Source organism: Barbus barbus (genome assembly GCF_936440315.1).
Source record: "Barbus barbus genome assembly, chromosome: 10".
Taxonomy (NCBI): Eukaryota; Metazoa; Chordata; class Actinopteri; order Cypriniformes; family Cyprinidae; genus Barbus; species Barbus barbus.
In genome coordinates this window covers 11,293,840-11,316,394 of record NC_136738.1, presented here as the reverse complement: position 1 = coordinate 11,316,394, position 22,555 = coordinate 11,293,840, and the positions used below count along the sequence as shown (strand labels likewise).

The 22,555-nt window shown below is 37.3% G+C and overlaps 1 protein-coding gene across 1 annotated transcript in view; it reads left to right on the top strand.

Annotated features, from left to right (window-relative positions):
* Positions 1-22,555, top strand: part of LOC306876397 (activin receptor type-1C-like) — a 116,333-nt gene that overhangs the window by 63,776 nt on the left and 30,002 nt on the right. The gene's annotated exons all lie outside the window — the stretch shown is intronic.

Here is a 22,555-nt window from a genome sequence, read left to right as displayed (position 1 = left end):
ACATTTGCCTTAAAGGCTTTTAATTTTCTTACAGGATCTCCATCAGGTAATAATAAGATCCGGAAAACAGCTTTTTGTTTCTTTTGGTATGGATCACAAACCCAGGTGTTTCTGACTTGGTGGAAAAGGGATATGATAAGATGCCGGTGGTCCGAGATGCTTGCTGCTTATCTGTTGACAGCTTTGGCACCTGCTTGGATGTTGTTCGTGGACTTACAGTAATCAAGTTTCCATTCAGATTTTGCGCTGTTTTGTTACCGACAGAGAGATATGCGTTAAAAAAAAACTTAGCGAAATTTGCTGTTTCCATCCAACTGGCCTTTTACCGATAAAATGGTGTGCATCATGACGTCATCTCTAAAAAAAAAAAACGAATTGTCACATAAGTTTTGGTGTATCGCAAAATTTTTTTGCCCTTGAGCTGTTTTGATACATAATTTATCCTTTTGCGTAAATTATAGGCTAGGCTAGCTGTTCTTCATCCATTTGAAACAAACAAACAAAAAAGCCTATATTAAATTGTATAGGCCTACATAAAATTATTTTTAAGTGTTTTATTAAGTTTTTTTTTTTTTTTTGTACTTTGTTATAGACTAGATAGATAGGCCACTGTTGATAATCAAGCAATGATCATAAACAGTTGCAGTTGTATTATTATCATTTTTCTGATTAACGTTTATAGGAAATAGGAATGTTCATTACGGTTATTTTATTTCTCCTAACCGACGGTCGTTGAGCTATATTAACCGTTAATCGACAAGATTATGTTAAATTACAATTAAATTAAATTTAAATTGATAGGTGGCTTGACCCATTACAAATACCTAAATTTGTTTTCCAGGGATTCATTTTATACACGCAAAAAGCAGCATAAACAACATGAACGTGACCTGCAGCGCTTCTGTGAATGGAGAAAAACATAAGCTATTATATATAAAAGAAACAGGCCCATATGCAAAATGTATTTTTCTAAATAATTAATGAATTAACAAAACCAAAGAAAAGAAAAAAAACTGCAACAATTAGCAGCCTATATGCAGAATTTCGGTTCATTTTTGTGATGCACTCTTGAGAAAACGGCAGTTTTCCTTTATTTTGCAAAAGTACGTTTTGTTTTTTATTGTGAATGTACCCAAATAAAATAAACATTTTGAATAGTTTTGAATAATGTGTTACTCTTATATGACCACAAATGAAGGAGTAGGCTAGTGCAAGTTTCCACTTTTACAAGGGGAAAAAAAATACACAAGCGATCGTACCGGCGCCTCGCGCGCAGTTAAGCATAGCCTGTTCATGTCATAATAAAATACAGTCAGCCAAAAATATTGAAGAAACATGAAACAAATATTTTATTTCCCCTCACTCCATCAACAAATTTAACGGTAGAAAGAACTCAGAACAAAGCAAGAATAAAAATATAAGAAGCTAACAAACCAAAAGTAATTAATTTAAAGTTTTGTACTTCACGTTCGTGTAAAACAAAATGTGCTTGGCATAATATCACGGGGTTATGGTGGTCAAGCTGAAAGGCACGGACTACAGGCTATTTAAACTGAACAGTGCACTTTAAAAAAAGATTAATAATAATCATGTAAATGTAGGCTAGCCTACTAACACCAAATTAAGATAGGTATGTTTGAGAGGCAACTCGTCTTTTTCATACCATGTATAAAATAATTTTAGATACAATTTAATAATATGAATATGATTTAATGCTCTTTTGAACTACAGGGAAACGGTGCTTTAACTTTAGCAACACCATGAACACGGACGCTACCTAGAGGCTAATTCTGTCATGTGACACCACATTTATTTGCGTTAAAGCCCCTTTTCTCGACAAAAAGTGTTTCCAAACTAATTTTTGCGAAACATTTGAAGTATTGATATGCAATTTATGTGCTAAAGTTAAACGGAAAAAGATTTTGTCGACACAGGAGAAATTTAATCGATAATTGGCATTTCCATCAGCTATATATAATATTTTTCTGCAAAACAATCCTTGGATGGATACCTGGTTAGTGACTTACTTCTTGCGTTGTCATCCCTGCGGGAGGTGTGCTAACAGGGCTTGCAGCAGGTGAATCGATCGTGCCATTAAACTGCCTTGTGTTCTTTTTGCCATGGTGGCTATATGATGCGAACTGCAGAATAGATTTCAAGGACTGGGCGCACAGATCTACGGCCAATGTTGAATCCAACGTTTATATTTTTCTACGAATCTTTTAGTTAACGTACTAAACATGAGTGGAATGAATTTGCACCGCAGCGCCCCCACATCTTGATGCTCATGACAAGAATAGCATGTATAGTTATCTTTATTGAAGTGAATTAGGTTTAAATCGCCGTCATGCATGAATGAATGATATTTTTGCAATTTTACACATAATAATCCACGATGATCACATTACACAAAACTGAAATTGCACGTCAAAATAACACATTGTCAATATTTTTTGAGACCCCCCAGAATTTCTCAAATCACGTTTTCAGGGGAGCCCATATCTTATTAAGGGGAGCCGAGCTCCCCCTAGCTCCCCCATAGTTCGCACCCTGCATGTGGCGCAGCTGACACAGAACAGCATACGCTGTTTGTTCAGTGGATATTTTCCAAAATGGCGCTAGGGTGGAGGAGACGAATTTGAATAAAGGCTTTTTTTTTTTCTCTTTTGCGCTCAAAAAGTATTCTTGTAGCTTCGTAAAATTACGGTTGAACCACTGATGTCACATGAATTATTTTAATGATCTCCTTGCTGTGTTTCTGAGTCTTGATTGTGTAAGGACCCTTGCTGTCTATGGAGGGTCAGAGAGCTCTCAGATTCCTTCAAAAATATCTTAATTTGTGTTCTGAAGATGAGGGTGAGTAATTAATGACAGAATTTTCGGTGAATTTTTGGGTGAACTATCCCTTTAAGGCCATAGATGAGGGCTCTGGCTTGACAGCCGAGGCAGTCAATTAGCTCAGGCAAGCTACTGACTTCGCGCTGCAGGCTACCAAGCACACAACCTTCTTTATGGACACTCCAGACTTTCAGAGTGGCGTTTTTGGCTATGCTGTTACAACTGCTGTGGATTGTCTGAATCCTGTTTCAGATTGTTTGGCATGGTGACTTCTGCCAATGAATATCTCATTGGTTTTTCCGGTCACACTTTATTTTAAGGTCCAATTCTCATTATTAACGAACCATTAACTATGACCTTTGCCTCAATAATATCAGAATTTGCTGCTTATTAATAGTTAGTAAGGTAGTTGTTAAGTTTAGGTGAGTAGGAATGTAGAATATGGTTATGCAGAATATGTGCTTTATAAGTACTAATAAACAGCCAGTATGTTAATAATAGGCATGCTAATAAGGGACTAGTTAATAGTGATAATTGTTCTCTATACTAAAGTGTTACTGGTTCTTCTAATTATACAGCAAGTCAAGTTACAGAAGTCAAGTCAAGTCACCTTCATATAGCACTTTATACAATACAGCTTTACAAGGATAAATAGGAAAATCATGATTCATGCAAACAGAGATCAATTCTTTGTTCAATAACTGTGTAAAGATAGTCAGTTATGAAAGTAGTTAATTTAGCTGTAAAGTAGCCCTGTAGAAAGTGATTTCATCATCTAGCTCAGTTCAGGTTTCATCTAATAGTGTCAGTACGCTCAATTCAATAATATTGCTGTATATTTAGTGCCCCCAACTAAGCAAGCCAGAGGTGACAGCAGCAAGGAGCCCAAACTACATACAATCCAATTCTGGTGCAGTCTGCCTCATTTCAACAAAGTGCTCCTGTAACCCCCAGGTCCTAACCACCACACCTCGTTCTTGTTCCGAGTGGGTCTCGAACCTGGGTCTCCGGCATGGGAGGCGGGCGCACTAACAAAGAGTCTAAAGACTGCAGTCACTAGAGTCAATCGCTAGTGCGCCTCTTGAGATCAGGGGAGTGAGGTTTACCTGCACAGCGCCTACCTGCTGGCCTCCGTTACACTCCCCACAATTGTTGGTTCTTTGAAAGCTCAAGTTTTGATGCATGATATGCTTTCCCTGTTAGAGAAAGGAGCCATAGAATAAATGTCTCCTTACAGGGACGCCGGCTTCTACTGCCGGTATTTTCTGGTCTCGAAGAAGGATGCTTTTTTTGTGTCTGATCCTTGATTTGTATCAATGAAAGAACTTGAAAGAAAAAACTGATCCCTTGCACAAAAAGTGTGCAGTTTAACAATTCTGACACTGAAGATCATTCTGTCTCGGATTCAAACTATAGATTTGTTCATTTTGTTCATGATTTGTTGTTGCTGCATATTTTTGTATTGAGATCATCCAGAGACACAGGAAGTTCCTCAGGCTTACCAGTTTTGTGTTCTTTCATTTGGATTGGCCCTGGCTTCACATATATTCATGAAATTGTAGTAACTTGAGCTCTTATTTGTAGCTTCTTAGAGAATCAAATGGGAATTGGATCTGAATTATCTGGTCCGATTGGGTTTGATGGAACTGATTCAAAATTTATAATTTATACATTATCAACGGTTCGTCCAGCTAACTTTAAAATCTGTATATCTTAACAAATTTTATATTTATATTATGCCCTTGGCCAAAGGTCACAATAACTGTTAATAATCTTCTTAGGCTGAGCTATAGGTAATGCAAGATCTGGGCAAATGTTTAGACTTGAAAATTACACAACACGAGACAAGGATTCTTTATAAATGAAACAGATCTTTATTTAAGCTACTCTAATACGTTCCTAAGCTAAACACATGGAACTAAAATCAATGGACACACACACACACACACACACACACACACACACATACTGAAGATGAGTTTTACGGAGTTAGCATGAAGTTCCCAAAATTCTAGTATCTGCGACTAGATCTTTAAATTCACCCTGAGAAAACTCATAAAGCAGAGATTCTTAGCTTATCGTCACAGCTTTAATATCAATTCGCCCAGTTCAGCAAAATATGGTGATTTGTTTGTTACTTGCGTTCAAGTTGACAGCTGATCTTTTGTTTTCCCGCTTGCTGAGGTCAGGGAATCCCGGGGCTGCTGAATGGCTGCTGAGCGTCGTTGGGTGACGTCTTTCGTGGGAATCCTTTTGGTGATTGGCTGTTGCGTGGTTCCTTGAGAGTGATGGGCTTAGCGTTCTTAAGAAGTCTGTTCACAAAGACTAAGCTCTGAACATTCCTGGCAGTCACGAAGATTCACAAAGAGTTTGGGTTCTGGGTGGCACAATCGCACGATGGTGTGGCGAGTGAGCGCAAGTTGGAACGCTATCAAACAAAGACGAAAGAGCCAAAGATCGAGAGAGCAAGCCAGCGGAGGCTGTGTGTGTCACATAGTTTTAAGCGGCCTGATTTAGTCCATCCCACGGGCGATTGTCCTAATCAGATTGTCCCTGCAAGGCTTTAACCATGCCCCATACTGTTCCTCTTTTGGATACAAATTAACCTAATATTTAATCTTCCAGGTGGGGAATATCTCTGCAAGTTCTGCTAAAAAATTCTATAAAGTGTTATCACACGAGAATGATACCGAAAATCAATTCTTTCATTCACACCAAGTTATTGCTGATAAAACAAGCTTCCACGCAACACTAAACATCAGTTAGTTCATACGCATGTTAATAGCTTTTCGCAATGTTATACAACATCGGTTAGACTTTATTGGTATAATAACATATCAATCATATAAAAGACATAAGGGACATTACTTGTGGATAATTTTGCTCTGATACTCTAAATGATTTTAAATGTTTCTCTTTTAAAATCATCATGCAAATCATCTGTGCCCTTTTGTTTGCAAAAGAAAAGAGTTGAAAACGCAGAAGAGCAGGAAGCGAGTCATGGGATGGTCACGTTGTATGATTTCCTGTGCCTGAGGGTATCACGAATTGTCCTTTTCCGGTGGATATACTGGTCCATACATCGTGACCACGAGGTTCCTCTCTGGTTGCGAAAGGACTCTTTCAGTTCTTGATACAAAATATCTTTGTCGTTCTCCTGATTGAGTTAGTCATTATCACTTCTTCTAAGTGGCTAAGATAAGAAAACCAACTCAGAATATTGACGTCACATGATAGTGTGATTAGTTTAGACCTCGCGATGAGTTGATTCAATGGCGTATCTGTGTCTGTTCGATAGAAATCTTACAAAATGCATGGATTCCACTCTGGCCCCATTAAGGCTTCAGAGTGTGCAGGTTTTAAATTTCCTCAAAGATTCTGAGGTGTAACAGATGTATTTATTTTCTAGAAGGGACTCTGGTCTAATGCACAATGCAGTTTATTCCCTCTTTCCCTCTAGGGCAGAGGGCATTCCCTCTAAGGGCAGATGATCCAAGTGGGTTTATGTCACATACTATTAGGTATTATGGCATATATTATGGCATATGGCACAGCATCCTCAGGAGTTTCATTTGACCTGCTCAATATGAGGCTCTTTAAATGGTGGATGAACAGTCAGGAGGTAAGCCTGCTGGCATTACATGAATGTGCTATTGGACTCTTTTACCATGAAAACAGCCCCACTACTTTGTCATTGCAAGATGATCATCACAGATGCAACTTTGTTGAGTTGGGGTGTGGGCAATCATCTCATTTGTGATGAGTGTGTGGTTGACTCAGCTGTGCGCAGTGTCAGAAGCACACGCTAATCGCGGTTATATCCACAGACTGTAAAAAAAAAAAATGGACGTAGTGTCCGTGATGTCACCCGTAGGTTTGTGAAGAGCATTTTTGAAGCTCAAAATGCGCGGAAGCGGCCGTCGTCATCTTGGCAGCGCATAATCGAAAATGGGCAAAAAGGTGAGATGTGGATGGAGCTGGTTGCTAAAACCACACCCTCCAAGCGCGACAGTAATAATGTCACTCAAGTGGCCACACCCTTAATTATGCAGTATTTTAAGGCTTAATATAATTTAAACGGATGAGTTATAAAAAATGTTTACCCCCCTCACAGTTGTCATGAAGGGCAAAATTAGCTATACAGACCAAAATCACTTTTTGTACCAGGCTGTAAACATTTTTTTCAGCTGTAAAGTTGGGCATTTTAACATGGGGAGTCTATGGGACTGACTCCCTTTTGGATCGATGAATTGCAGTTTAAGTCACATCCATGTTGGTTTCATGACGGAGGTTGCTGCCTGGTTATATCAATGACAGTGTTGCGGGAGAAGATCCCTATCTAGAACTGTTGTAGTCCCAAGTGAAATGCATTATAGATAGCGTAGTTGTTGAAGAAATGTTGTTCGTGTGACGTGCTCTCGCTGTGCTATATAGTTCAGAAACTAGGGCTGATTGTATTTTAATCTCGATAACGATTTCCACCTTTCTCGATTAATTAAAAACAATCCTCACGATATCGGCTGGCTCGTTATTTATCATGAAAACGTGTTTTAAATTTGGCATTTGCGCAGGGTCGGCGCTAGCTATAGGCAGAGCAGGCGATCACCTAGGGCCTCGGCTTTGAGGAGGGGCCTCCATAACCGTAACATAGCCTATATGCCAGTCCACCAGTCAAGACGGGCAGAAATACTAGACTCATTGTTCATTGGATATAGTTGTCACACTTTACCAGGGAGCAAGGAACGAGGGAGCGAGGAGTACTTCAAAACACAGTCTTTAATAATCCAGACATTCATGAGACACAGGAACACATGGAACAGACGTTCAGAACCGAAAAACACTAACAGAAGGACTGGAGCTTTAAAACACAGGATAATTGGGGAAGACGACGAGGCACACCTGGAATCAAATAAACACAATCAACATGAGGAGAAAACCCGGGGAGCAAAACACACACGAAACAGTCCACAATCCTGACAATAGTTGAATTGTCACTCATCTGCAATTAAACCAATTAATGTTGCCATTTCAAAGCATGTCCCGCCTTCTGAATGTTTGCGTAACGAACACATCCTCCAGGTGCTGCGAACTGTGTCCATGCAAAGGGCTTGAAATCTTTTTTTTTTTTTTTTTTGAACATATTGAACAAAATATACATATACAATAGCACTGATAAATGTAAAACAATAAATATTAAGCAAGGCACATATACAACTTAAATGCAAAGTACCAATAAGCTTACACATATTCTGAGAAAGAAAACAAGAAAAAAACTAATATAAATAAATAAATAAAAAAGGGGGTAGGGGTCTCTTCATTCCTCTTCAAATAAATCAATTTCTCTTATTATTCCAATAAGTTTCTTATTATGAAACATAATGTGTTTTCTAACAAAATTGGGCAGTGACTGAATTTTTGTCTCCAACCAATAAGACATATTTTCCCAGAACATTTTAGAACATACAAAAAAAGAAACGATGATCAGTTGTCTCTATGTCGACTTGACAGAAAGTCCAGGCATTTTCTTCAAAGTTAAACCGATGTCTTAAAAACTCAGATGAGGGATATATACTGGTAAATATTTTAAAATGAGTTTCCTTTGATTTAGGAGCCACTGGAAAGCTAATATACTGTGTTCGCAATTTTTTAATAGACGGCTTATCATAAGCTTGTAAAATACTGTTTTGGTACAGGGATGTCGGCTATAGTACAGAATTGAAACGAGCGAATAAGTTTGTTGGGAAGCATTGCTTTGAGATCATTACCATTAAAGAGAAGTGACGGAAGTTCACATGAACCATCTGGTATGTTAAGAAAAGTGTTTTGTACTAGATTTATAAAACTTTTTGGAATAGCATTTAAAACGCGCTCAAATTGTTTACGTCCACAGTGCAAACTGTATTTGGAACAGAAGTCACTGAAGGATAACAAACTCCCATCCATGTTCATTAAAAGAAAAACTGACCAAACACCCCTTTCAAGCCAATCAAGAATACATAAAGACTTATATCTAAATAGATTAAACCTATTGTTCCATATTGGGGTTCTATGTGGAGTGAAATTGTGATTGTATAATAATTTCCAATATAGCAAGACCAGTTGGTGAAAGGTAGATAATTTGATTGGTAGTCTGGAAACAATAAAATGCAAACGGCTTAATAGCCAGTGACGCAAAGTGCAGTTCCTAATGAAGGTTTGTGAGTTGTCGTCATCTATTTTAGAGTGATTGCAGTGTATTCTAAATATAAACTTCTTCTGTCGATCATTTCTGGAAAGATCATTCTCAACTTTTTTTTTTTTTTTTTTTAAATAGCACAGGTTTACATAGCGCGAGCGCCGTTAATGCGCCCAGACACGACACTTTGAATTTGCGCGTACAATGACATCGCGTCGGAAGCTGACTAGCAAAACAGCTAGAAAAGTAAAAGCAAAGAAGTTTGTATTCAAAATCAAAAAGCAAACACACTAGAACATGTTTTATTGTTTCAAATAAAGGATCTCAGATGTGTGTTTCTTCTAAATTCTTAAAATAACTTTTTTTTTCTGCTTAGAAGTGATCATGTCTTTCTCTTCCACTTGATTTGTGCCCATCTCATATTTAAGGTAACGATGCAATAAAAAATATCATATATAATACTATGACAATATCTGTAGTCAATATTGCTTAAATTGGAGGGGGAAATCCTGCCCAAACCCAGCTATGTAAAAATGATAAACACACTTATGTTCTTCTACTGATGTGGTATTCTGGAATTGTGAATAAATTGAATTAACAACAACATCTTCATCAAACCAAAAAAAGAGATTACCTTAGATAAAGTTTTATTAATATGTACATACAGTACCGTTCAAAAGTTTGGACCATTACTGTTTTTATTGTCGTGGTTGTAGTAAAATAAAATAAAGGGTCAGGAGAACGAAGTAGCATCAACACACTTTTATCTTTTAATGAACATTAAAATCAGACAAAGACTAGGGGAGAACTCAGGACTTTTAAAGGAACAAACAAATGAGCAAACAAGATGATTAATATTATACAGATGAATGGAATAAATGATGATTAACAAAACTAGAACAAGAAGAACCAAATAAGGGCAAACAGGAACTAAACAGAAATCAACATTTATTGTTTTTGAGAGAAATTTCTTATGCTCATCAAGCCTGCATTTATTTGATCAAAAAAAACTAAAACAAACAGTAATATTCAGCAAGGATGTGTTAAATAGATAAAAACTTATAAAAGATTTTTATATATATATATATATATATATATATATATATATATATATATATATATATATATATATATATATATATATATATATATACACACACACACACACACACACACAGTATCTTTTTTTTTTATAATGAAGAAATTATCCTTTTTTTTTTTTCTTTTTCTTTTTAATTATGCAAGTAAAGAGTGTGACAATGTTTACATGTACCAAATACAGAACCCCATGGACCTATAAGAGAAGAAAACAAACAAACAAACAAAACAAAAAACACTAAGTAAAGAAGGTGACCATGTGCTAAAATGCAGAAACACTTGGACAAACAAACATATATACTGATGGCCAGCATGACAAGTCCGTTCTGATTAATTCATTAAATCTATGAGCTAGATTTAGAAAAAGTATTTGCATTCATATGTCTGTGAGCATGCGTTCATGTGTGTGTGTGTGTGTTTGCCATTGTGTCTAGGGTTGGGAAAGGAAGCATTCAACTGAAATAGCATCATGATAGATTGATAACAGATATAAGTAGTGTAAAAAAATAAATAAATAAATGAAGACGAATAATAATAGTAGTAATAATAAAGACAACAAATGTTATTAGCAACAATAATAACCATAATAATATTAATCATGATGGTAATAATAATGATTTCATCAAAACTCGGAAAGGGTGGAGGACAATGAAGAGGGCAAGTAAAAATAATAATATTAGTATTGAATTATTAATTATTAAATGTTTAATAATTGGGGGGGGGGGGCCTCCGATCCCACCTTGGCTACGACATACTAGAACTTAACTCCCCAACACATGTCACGGGCCAGGGAAGGATGCTGCTGGGCAAAAGGTGACGGATAGTGATTCAGTGACTTTTTCCCAAACATTTTTAATTGGGGTACAATACCAAAGGGCGTGAACATATGTATCTGTTTCATTTTGGGTGCAATGTGAACATTTCTGAAGTGAATCCCATTTTAAACTATTTCTGTCTGGTTACAAGTTGCAATTTGGCATTTTTTGTCATAAAGTAGAGATATAAATATATATAGATATAAATAGATATTTTTGCAGATTTGTGTCCATAAATCGGCATCAGGAGCAGGTCTGATTCCCATTTAGCATGTGGTAAACTTAATGTGTTGTCTGATTTTAATATTATTCTGTATATTTTGGAGAGTAGTTTTTTTGAGGACGATATATTAATAAACTCTGAGATTAAAGGTGAAAGTTCTAGATTAACGGTTCAAATGTTGATTTTTGATTGGATAGATGATTTGATTTGTAGATATTACAAAAACTATTACTCCCGATGCCGTATTCCTGGACCAAATATGAAAATGAGGCCAGATTATTTCTATGAAAGATGTGTTATGCCCTTTTTTTTTTTTTGGATATTGTGCAGTTGCTTTGACACAATTTACATTGTTAAAAGCGCTATATAAATTTCTGCCCAAGTGTGTAATTTAAGTGGCTTTTTATTTTTTATTTTATTATTCCAAATGGAGGTGGAGAGTGTTTGTGATTTGGTGAAATTTCCACCAGACTGTCAGAGCTGCTGCTATAGTTGATGCTTTAAAACAGGAGTGTTTTTTGATTGTCTGACTATAGAATGGTAAATCTGAAATTAGAATATCCTTACAAATTGTTTGCTGATTAGCCAGAGAGTAGTGGTAGAAATGTAGTGCTTCCAATCCTCCTTGTGTTTTTGGTTTCTATTGAGTAGATAGTTTAATTCTTGGGGTTTTATTTTTAAAGTAAAATTTGATAATAATTGAGTCTAAATGAGGGTGAGTTGTGTTGGGATCATTGAGAATAAATAGTTTAGTTTAGGGAGTATAGTCATTTTGATTACTGATATTCTGCCCGTAATGGATAATGGTAAATTTATCCAGTGTTGAAGATCATCATTTATTGTTTTGAGTAATGGGGTGAAATTAAGACTAACCAGCTCTGACAGCCTGGGGGGAATATTAATGCCTAAATATGTGATGTGATTGGTGCATAGAGGAATAGGTGATATCTGGGATGTCACATCCAAGCTATTGTGATTTAATGAAAGAATAGAAGATTTACTCCAGCTGACTGAATATTCAGAAATGTTCGAAAATGAATCAATAAGTTTAATTGTTTCTTGTTATGATGATGAGAGATCTTGTAAATATAGTAATATGTCATCTGCGTAAAGATTGATTTTGTGTTGTATGTTTAATGTTTGAACTCCTTAAATGCAGCTGTTTTGGTGGATGGCTGCTGCTAACGGTTCGATAAAAATTGTGAATAATGAGGGAGAGAGTGGGCATCCTTGTCTAGTCCCGCAGTGCAGTGTGAAGCTACGTGATGTTAGTCCATTAGTGATGACAGTGGCTGAAGGTGATGTATATACTAGAATTTTAATCCAATTAATGAATGACTCCCCAAAACCAAACCTCTCTAATGTGGAAAACAGGAATTTCCAGTTGACCCTGTCAAAAGGTGATGATTTTAATGTCAGCATTGATCAGAGAAATGGGACGGTAGCTTGATGGTAATTTTGGATCTTTATTGGGTTTGAGAAGAATTGAAATTGTGGCAGTATTCATATTAGCTGGGAGTTTTATTTTTTGTTGTGGCTCACTTAAAATTCTGATGAAGAGTGGTGATAAAGTGGACCAAAAGTGTTTGTAAAACTCAGCGGGGAATTCATCAGGACCTGGTGCTTTATTATTAGGCATGTGTTGTAGTGCTGTAAGAAGTTTGGGTTCTGTGATGGGTGATTCTAGGCTATTTCTTTGGTGTTCATTCAGTTGTGGCAGATTGATATGGTTGAGAAATGAGTTGATGTCATTTTGATTTGGGTCTTTTTCTGATGAGTATAATTTGCTATAGAAAGTTTGAAAAATTTGGTTAATTTCTTCCGGCGAGTTGGTGGATTTTCCTGCTGGGTCTGTAATAATTGAAAGTGTTGCTTTTTCCTTGTTTCGTTTGATTTGATTTGCCAAGTATTTACCAGATTTATTACTATGATGAAATTCTTCTTGTCTGAGCCTAATTCGAATCAGGAATTGAGTATGTTTATTAATTATTGCATTTAATTTAAATTTATATTCTCTTAATTTATTTTGTGTTTCTTCTGTTGGGTTATTTATTCAGGGAGACAATCCAGGGATGTCATTCATTTCTAGAAAGAATGCCCACTCTCTTTTAAAATAGTTGTCAAAATCTGGGTCTTTCAAAAGAGATATGTTAAAATGCCATCTGGTAACAGGTTTATGAGGTTAAATTCTATTCCATTTCAATGTTACTGGAGCATGGTCAAATACAATTGGATGAATCTTTGATTCGGAAATGTTTGATATGATAGAATTACTGGTGAGAAAGAAATCAATGCAGGAATATGAGTGATGGACTGGTGAAAAAAACAAGTATTCTTTAGCATTTGGGTGTTGTAATCGCCAGCCATCGCCAAGACCAAAATCACTAATGAACTGTTTTATGGTTTCTGCAGATTGCCAAATGCGTTTATTACTTAAACTAGATCTATCTATTGCTGGGTTGAGAACTGTATTAAAATCACCTGCTATTATGACTGGACAATCAGAAAAATTTGAAATACAGGAAAAGAAGTTTTGAAAAAAAGATGGGTCGTCTGTGTTTGAGCCGTGTAGATTACCAATTGTAACTGTGCTATTATCGATTGAAATGTTTATAATAATAAAACGTCCCACGGGGTCTATAACAGTGGTATTATGAATAAATTAGATTTTTTTTACTTATTAAAATACAAAGTCCTCTTTGTTTTGAATTATATTGAGCTGAGAATAAATGACTGTACTTTGATGATTTCATTTTATCTTGATCTGTGTCTGATAGATTTGTTTCTTGCAAAAGGCATATGTCCGCTTGTAGTTTATTTAAATGATTCAAGACTTTGACCTTCTTTGCATGAACAAAGAAAGAAGGTCAAAGTGGAATTGTTCGTGGAACAATTCCACGAACATTCCAGGTTAGAAAATTGGTAGAAGACATGTTATGGAAAGGAAATGAATATTACTGTATGAATGTATGAGTGCCGTGTATGTATAGGTGTGAGTGTATATATTTATGGAGTTTTGACTGTATGTACATGTGTGTGCATAACATGTTAAATGTTGTTGGCAGAGAAGCAAAACGGAAGAAACACAAATGACAGTGTGTTTGAAGCAAAACAACAACAGCAGCAGCAACAACAACAATATAAGGAACATTAAATACTGGCATAGTGTGAAACAATGATATGTTGGGGGGGGGGGGGCGCGAGACCAAGGTGCAACATGAGAGCTAATTTCATGACTTAAAATGTGGTAAAGAGAGAGAGAGAGGAACTGGGGAGCGAGGTAAAGGTGATCTATTTTTAAATTCATGAACAACAGTTACTTATTCGGAAATGAGAAGAGCTCAGAAGAGCCAGGGGGTAATGTCTTTATCACAGTTTAACTGTCCATTTATGTAAAGTTTGTCCACAGAGATGGTTGCCTTTCTTTCTTCTTCATTTGTTTTCAGATTGGGAAGAGATGTATTCGACGCTCGATAATGTTCTTTGGATATTGATCATTGAGTCCGTAGTTTGTGCCTTTGAGTTGTCTACCTTGCCCCTGAACCAGTTCTTTTTGCGATGATTGGACGTGGGGCGATTGTTGTTGTTTTGGGATCTGATCTGATGCACGCGGTGAAAAGTGATATCCTGTACAGTTGGTAATTTGAGTTGTTTTATCATGAAGTCCTAAACTGATTTTTCGGGGTCGTCTGGGATTTGTTCCAGAATGCCTGTGAACACTAAATTGTCCCTCATGCTTTGCGATTGTAGGTCCAGAGTGCTCTCTTTCATGGCTTTGTTTTATGTGACAACGGAGGTGAGTTGAGCGGTAAGAGAGTGAATGGAGTCCTTTAAAAAATAATTTTCTTTGGTGAGAGTGTCTATCTATTCTTGGCTGAATTCTAAGCTGTGCCGTAGTTTTTTAATGTCCTTGTGTATTACTTCTATTAGCGCAAAGATTGCCAAGACCCTGAGACTGAGCTGCAGCACGGTGGCCAAGACCATACATCGGTTTAACAGGACAGGTTCCACTCAGAACAGGCCTTGCCATGGTCGACCAAAGAAGTTGAGTGCACGTGCTCAGCATCATATCCAGAGGTTGCGTTTGGCAAATAGACGTATGAGTGCTGCCAGCAATGCTGCAGAGGTTGAAGGGGTGGGGGGTCAGCCTGTCAGTGCTCAGGCCATACGCCGCACACTGCATCAAATTTGTCTGCATGGCTGTCGTCCCAGAAGGAAGCCTCTTCTAAAGATGATGCACAAGAAAGCCCGCAAACAGTTTGCTGAAGACAAGCAGACTAAGGACATGGATTACTGGAACCATATCCTGTGGTCTGATGAGACCAAGATAAACTTATTTGGTTCAGATGGTGTCAAGCGTGTGTGGCGGCAACCAGGTGAGGAGTACAAAGACAAGTGTGTCTTGCCTACAGTGAAGCATGGTGGTGGGAGTGTTATGGTCTGGGACTGCATGAGTGCTGCCGGCACTGGGGGGCTACAGTTCATTGAGGGAACCATGAATGCCAACATGTACTGTGACATACTGAAGCAGAGTATGATCCCCTCCCTTTGGAGACTGGGCCGCAGGGCAGTATTCCAACATGATAATGACCCCAAACACACCTCCAAGACGACCACTGCCTTGCTAAAGAAGCTGAGGGTAAAGGTGATGAACTCGCCAAGCATGTCTCCAAACCTAAACCCTATTTAGCATCTGTGGGGCATCCTCAAACAGAAGGTGGAGGACCGCAAGGTCTCTAACATCCACCAGCTTCGTGATGTTGTCATGGAGGAGTGAAAGAGGACTCCAGTGGCAACCTGTGAATCTCTGGTGAACTCCATGCCCAAGAGGGTTAAGGCAGTGCTGGAAAATAACGGTGGCCACACAAAATATTGACACTTTGTGCCCAATTTGGACATTTTTACTTAGGGGGTGTACTCACTTTTGTGGCCAGCGGTTTAGACATTAATGGCTGTGTGTTGAGTTATTTTGATTTACACTGTTATACAACCTGTACTCTCACTACTTTACATTGTAGCAAAGTGTAATTTCTTCAGTGTTGTCACATGAAAAGATTTAATAAAATATTTACAAAAATGTGAGGGGTGTACTCACTTCTGTGAGATACTGTGTGTGTGTGTGTATGTATATATATATATATATATATATATATATATATATATTTATTTATTTATTTATTTATTTATTTATTTATTTATTTATTTATTTATTTATTTATATATATATACTGACCAAAATTATAAATGCAACAGTCTTTTTGCCCCCAATTTTCATGAGCTGAACTCAAAGGTCTAAGACTTTTTCTATGTACACAAAATACCTATTTCTCTCAAATATTGTTCACAAATGTGTGTTAGTGAGCACTTCTTCTTTGCCGAGATAATCCATCCACCTCACAGGTGTGGCATATCAAGATGCTGATTAGACAGCATGACTATTGCACAGGTATGCCTTAGGCTGGCCACAATAAAAGGCCACTCTAAAATGTACAGTTTTATTACACAGCACAATGCCACAGATGTCACAAGTTTTGAGGGAGCGTGCAATTGGCATGCTGACTGCAGGAATGCCCATGAACTGAGTGTTAGTTTCTCTACCATAAGCCGTCTCCAAAGGCGTTTCAGAGAATTTGGCAGTACATCCAACCGGCCTCACAACCGCAGACCACTTGTAACCACACCAGCCCAGGACCTCCACATCCAGCATCTTCACCTACAAGATTGTCTGAGACCAGCCACCTGGACAGCTACTGCAACAATCGGTTTGCATAACTAAAGAATTTCTGCGCAAACTGTCAGAATCCGTCTCAGGGAAGCTCATCTGTATGGCGTCTGGCACTTTGGAGAGGTGTTCTCTTCACGGATGAATCCCAGTTTTCACTGTACTGGGCAGTACAGTGAAAACTGGGATTCATCCGTGAAGAGAACACCTCTCCAAAGTGCCAGACGCCATACAGACAGCGTGTTGCAGCATCACCTCATGTTGCAGCATAATAATGCCACGGCCCCATGTTGCAAGGATCTGTACACAATTCCTGGAAGCTGAAAACATCCCAGTTCTTGCATGGCCAGCATACTCACCGGACATGTCAACAATTGAGCATGTTTGGGATGCTCTGGATCGGCATATACGACAGCGTGTTCCAGTTCCTGCCAATATCCAGCAACTTCGCACAGCCATTGAAGAGGAGTGGACAACCTGATCCAACCTGAACCAACCTATGCGAAGGAGATGTGTTGCACTGCGTGAGGAAAATGGTGGTCACACCAGATACTGACTGGTTTTCGGACCCACCCAATACAGTAAAACTGCACATTTTAGAGTGGCCTTTTATAGTGGCCAGCCTAAGGCACACCCGTGCAATAATCAAGCTGTCTAATCAGCATCTTGATATGCCACATCTGTGAGGTGGATGGATTACCTCGGCAAAGGAGAAGTGCTCACTAACACAGATTTAGACAGATTTGTGAACAATATTTGAGAGAAATAGGCGTTTTGTGTACATAGAAAAAGTCTTAGATCTTTGAGTTCAGCTCATAAAAAATGGGAGCAAAAACAGAAGTGTTGCGTTTATAATTTTGTTCAGTGTGTGTGTATATATATATATATATATATATATATATATATATATATATATATATATATATATATATATATATATTACAACTTCTTAATAATCAACAAATCCTGAAAAAAGTATCACAGGGTATAAAATAAACATTAAGCACTGTTTCTAACATTGATAATAAATCAGCATATTAGGATGATTTCTGTAGGATCACGTGACACTGAAGACTGGAGTAATGGCTGATGAAAATTCAGCTTTGCATCACAGAAATATATTTTAAAGTATAAAAAATAGAAAACCATTATTTTAAATTGTAGTAATATGTCAAAATATTATTGTTTTGTTTTTGTTTTTCTGTATTTTTGATCAAATAAATCCAGGCTTGGTGAGCATAAGAGACTTCTTTCAAAAATGTTAAAAATAGTAATGTGTCCAAACTTTTGTATTTTATAAGTAAAAATATACATACTTTAAAATTAAGGTTAGGAATTATATTTGTTTCAAGTGCTTTTTATTGGGGGTAGGCAGCAGCAGTACATATGTCTTGGCGATGGAGCTGCTTGTTGGGGGGGGGGGGGGGTGCTTTGTTCTTGTTTTGGCTTGTATTGTCCCTTCTATGTCTCCTGCTTTGTGGGGGGGTTATTTCATGTATGTATGTTATATTTACAGCAGCAGTATTTCTTACATGCTCACAGCAGCATGTTGTGCATGTATTGGCAGTAGCAAGTCTCGATATTTGCTTTGCCGTAGCAGCAACAGCGTAGCAGATCTAAACCCGCCAAGACCAAATATATTAACATTGTCATGTACATTACCATGCCAATCCCTCCAAGAGTTGTCATGACAGAAGTACATTTTCTGCTGATATGGCTGAGCTCAGCAGTTCTTTTTGAGAATGAAGACAGAGTGCATCTTCTGTTAGTTGCTCCATTTTGGCCATCCCAGGTGTAGTAATCAATCATTAGAATCGTTATTCTAATTTTAGCTTTTAGGGAATCACTCTTAAGATTCAATATTTATATGATTAATTGAGATTAATCAGAATGTCCAACTTATACCTTGTTAACGACACCTTATTAACGACTTGTCCAGCAAGTATTAAAATCAGCACGTCATCTTTTAACCATTTTGTTTATCTCATTCGCGGCCAACGATAAAACAAACCAAATAGTTAACTTTAGTTATCAAGCTCCTGAGCGTAGATAACGTGATCTTTTGGCAAGTAATTAAGATTTGACAAATCACATAGCAACAGACATGAGATTTCTTAATAGAATCAAAGTTTATTTCACTACTCTAAGCTACTATACTAAGCTAAGCAACACAAAACAAAAGACGTAAACACACACATTCGTTGCAATGGATTGTTTTGATCTGAAGAGAGTCTTAGGTTCTAATGCTCATTTTCAACCTGAGGGAAATCACACACGGAGGGAACTCTTGTATCTTTACTCTTAAAAGATAAATACAACCAGTTTCAGCAGATTTAGGAGATTTTGCCTTACTTTGCCTTCAGTTGAATTCAGCTCATTTTTCAGTTCGAGACGGACCGTTGCGGATTGGCGGCTTGGGAGGTCATCGTCACGAGGGTACTCTTCAGTGGTTGGTTGGCTTCGTTCTGACTTGGTGACGCTCTCAGGAAGTCATTTCAGTTCTTTAGCTTCAGATGTTAGTTCTCTCGAAGTTTAACTGAGTCTTGATCGCTGTTGCAATGCTCGGCCGTGATGTTAGTGGCAAGAAGCACTTTGCAGCGCGGGAGCAAACGAGAGACGAGCGAGTTGAGCTTAAGCTTCTCTTTTTCAGTTTCCAACAACAACCTCTTTTTCAGTCTGCCCACGGGCGCCTGATCCAATCGGATTCTTCCTGTGGGGCGTTTGATCCAATCGCAAGTGTTTCTCCCCAATTGTAAGTCGCTTTGGATAAAAGCGTCTGCCAAATGACTAAATGTAAATGTAAAATGTAAATGTAGGGCAGAGCTCCGCCCCGCACAGCCTTTTGTTTTTCTATGCATACATTGTCTGTTCAGTTATTTTATCACATTAAGAACTTATCGACAGCAGATTTCTATTCATATTATGATCATACCTTGCAGAGAAAAGATCATTTTCATTCACACCATATTATTACTCATGAAATCAGCTTTTATCTGAAACCAAACACCTACGTTTTTGATATGCATAAAAATACATATATCCTTTGTATTCATTACGCGGTTAAAGCCATAGATGAAACAATCCTTAATTCTCAATAACCACATCAATCATGTGAAAATGAACAACTAGTGATCAGGAATATTATGCCTCAAAAGATTACAACAATATCATAAGTTCAATAACACAACAAGTCTTCTAAATGACCTGAGAACAACCTTAATATATATTGTGAATATATTGTAGATATTGTCTGGAATATATTGCTTTAATAGCAGAAACAAGTATAATCGTCCTCTTTAAAATACTTGAGCAAAGCATTTTGCTCTGTGTCTATTAGGGAGCAAAATTCTATCCTGGAATGTGCTAATAACGCAAGGTCATAGGAAGGTCACTTTCGTGGAGATCTGGAGATTTTCTTAGTTGGACGTTGATCGTAAAAGAAGTCTTCTTCAGCGATACTTTTCTTGAATTACTGCGCTGATGTCAAGGAGTATCAGAGGGGCCTGTGGCACCACTTTTTTTCCAGACGCCGAAGTCTTTGTCCCGTTCGACTTTATTTATGATACAACCAGCCAAGCATTTAAAGTTGCTCTTCTCTTAAAAGCATCCAGATGTCTTTTCCCCAATATATCCTGGTTTTTATGGTCCCAGGAGAAAAAGGGTGTTCGGAGCGAGCCATGGAATGCGAGCTTTTATTCTTGCTTCAGGCATGTGTGTGTGTGTGTGTGTGTGCATGTTCGTTTAGGGACCCAAGCACTACACAGGTTTGGTTTTCGGGCCTATTGTCCCTTCTGGAGGGATTTCCTTGGGAGATCCAGATGCATTTCTCAGGCATGGGGTACTATAAGGCACCCACATCCATGGATGAATCTTTAGGTTTGGCCTCTGAATCTCTATTCTGACTAATTCTGATCTCTCTTCAGGGATAACTGAATGCCTTTAAGTGGCAGCGTTTTGTTTCATGGTGCAGAGAGCAAGGGTTGGATCTGGTTCGCAGGGTTGTGTTGACTTCGTATTGCTCCCAAGCTGTTTTGTTACAGTCCTCTTCCTCTCTGCCCTTTGAGTCTCTGGAGAGTGAAAGGTTGCACAGTCTTTGCCCAGTTAGGGCATTAAAGGTTTACTCTGACCATAAAAGCCAGTGGAGCAAGTCTGAGCAGCTATTTGTTTGCTAAGGTGGCTGTAGCAGGGGAGTTGCTGTTACCCTGCAAAGGATATCTCATTGGGTGAGAAACATAGTCATACATACATAGTCGCCTATATTATATATTGTGTATTTTTTATTTTTTTGCTGCTTTGTACATTGGTTATTGGCTATTTCTAGTTATTTTGTTTTATTACCTGTGTCCTGTCCTGTTACTGTCTTTCTGTTGCACTGTGGAGCTTCTGTCACTACAACAAATTCCTTGTATGTGTAAACATACTTGGCCAATAAAGCTCATTCTGATTCTGATTCTGATTCTGAAATGCTATTTGTAAACATTTTTGAGGTGGGTGGTTATCTTCACCTATGGGAATTTTTTGGACACTCTACTAGGGATGTAGCTTTTCCCCAAACTTTGCTTAGAAAAGTGTCCTTGGAGCAGTGTTAATTTTGGCAGGCATTTTTGATGTAGTCTTAGTCTTTATCTTGAGACGAAAATGCTTAATAGTCTTAGTCACATTTTAGTAATTTGAGTCTTTCATAGTTTTAGTCTAGTTTTAGTCGACGAGAAGTCATTGCATTTTTGTCAACTTTTAGTCATTACTTTTAGTCAAACTGCAGTTACCAACATTTATTTTGGAAGCTATTATATATGTAGTATTCTAACAAAAACAGTCATTAATTCTTCTCTCTTTATACCAAATCAATTAAGCTTAGTTATGAGAAATTTGAATCAAGGATTGAATTTGGAAAAACTGGAATAAATTTTCATTTTTTGGTAGAAATATAAATTAAACTAATTTTTCAGATACAGTAGGTTACTTAACAAGTATACATTTATTTAACATCTTTTGTTGGTTAACATTTATGACACAGATAATTAGGAATGCTGTCCATTTAAGACGGAAGGTATGCATGTAATAGCCTACTGACCAGGGGCGTAGCCATCATTTCAAAAGTGGGGGGGGACGGAATGTCTAGTGTTATACCTGTTTTTTTTTTTATTTAACCCTTGTCTAATTGACAGGTTTTATTTTTAATCATACCTTTTTGCTTAATATGCTTTATGATTATATTATTATATATGATTATAAAACAGAAGGAAAGAAAGAGAGAAAAAAGAAAAAGAAAGAAAGAAATACAACAGCTTGTCACTGGGACAGTACCCTTAAAAGCACATCTTTGTACCTTATTTACCCCAAAAAGTTTCATAGTTGTACATTAGATTCAAGATTTTTATTCGTCACATACACCATTATACAGAGTATAACCAGCAGTGAAATATAAGTCAAACAGTACAAAAGTCATTACGGTACATATTGGTATTCTAAGGTACTAATGTGCACCTTTTTGAGTATAAGTTACAAAGATGTCCTTATAAGGGTACTATTATTTACATATTTCAGATTGTATTTTGTGTGTGTTGTATGTAGAGTACATGGCACACAGTAATGGATACTTGCACATTCACATACTCCTTTATTGTATTATTTATTATCATTTTTATCCTAAATATTTTTTTAACACTTTAGAATGATAAACA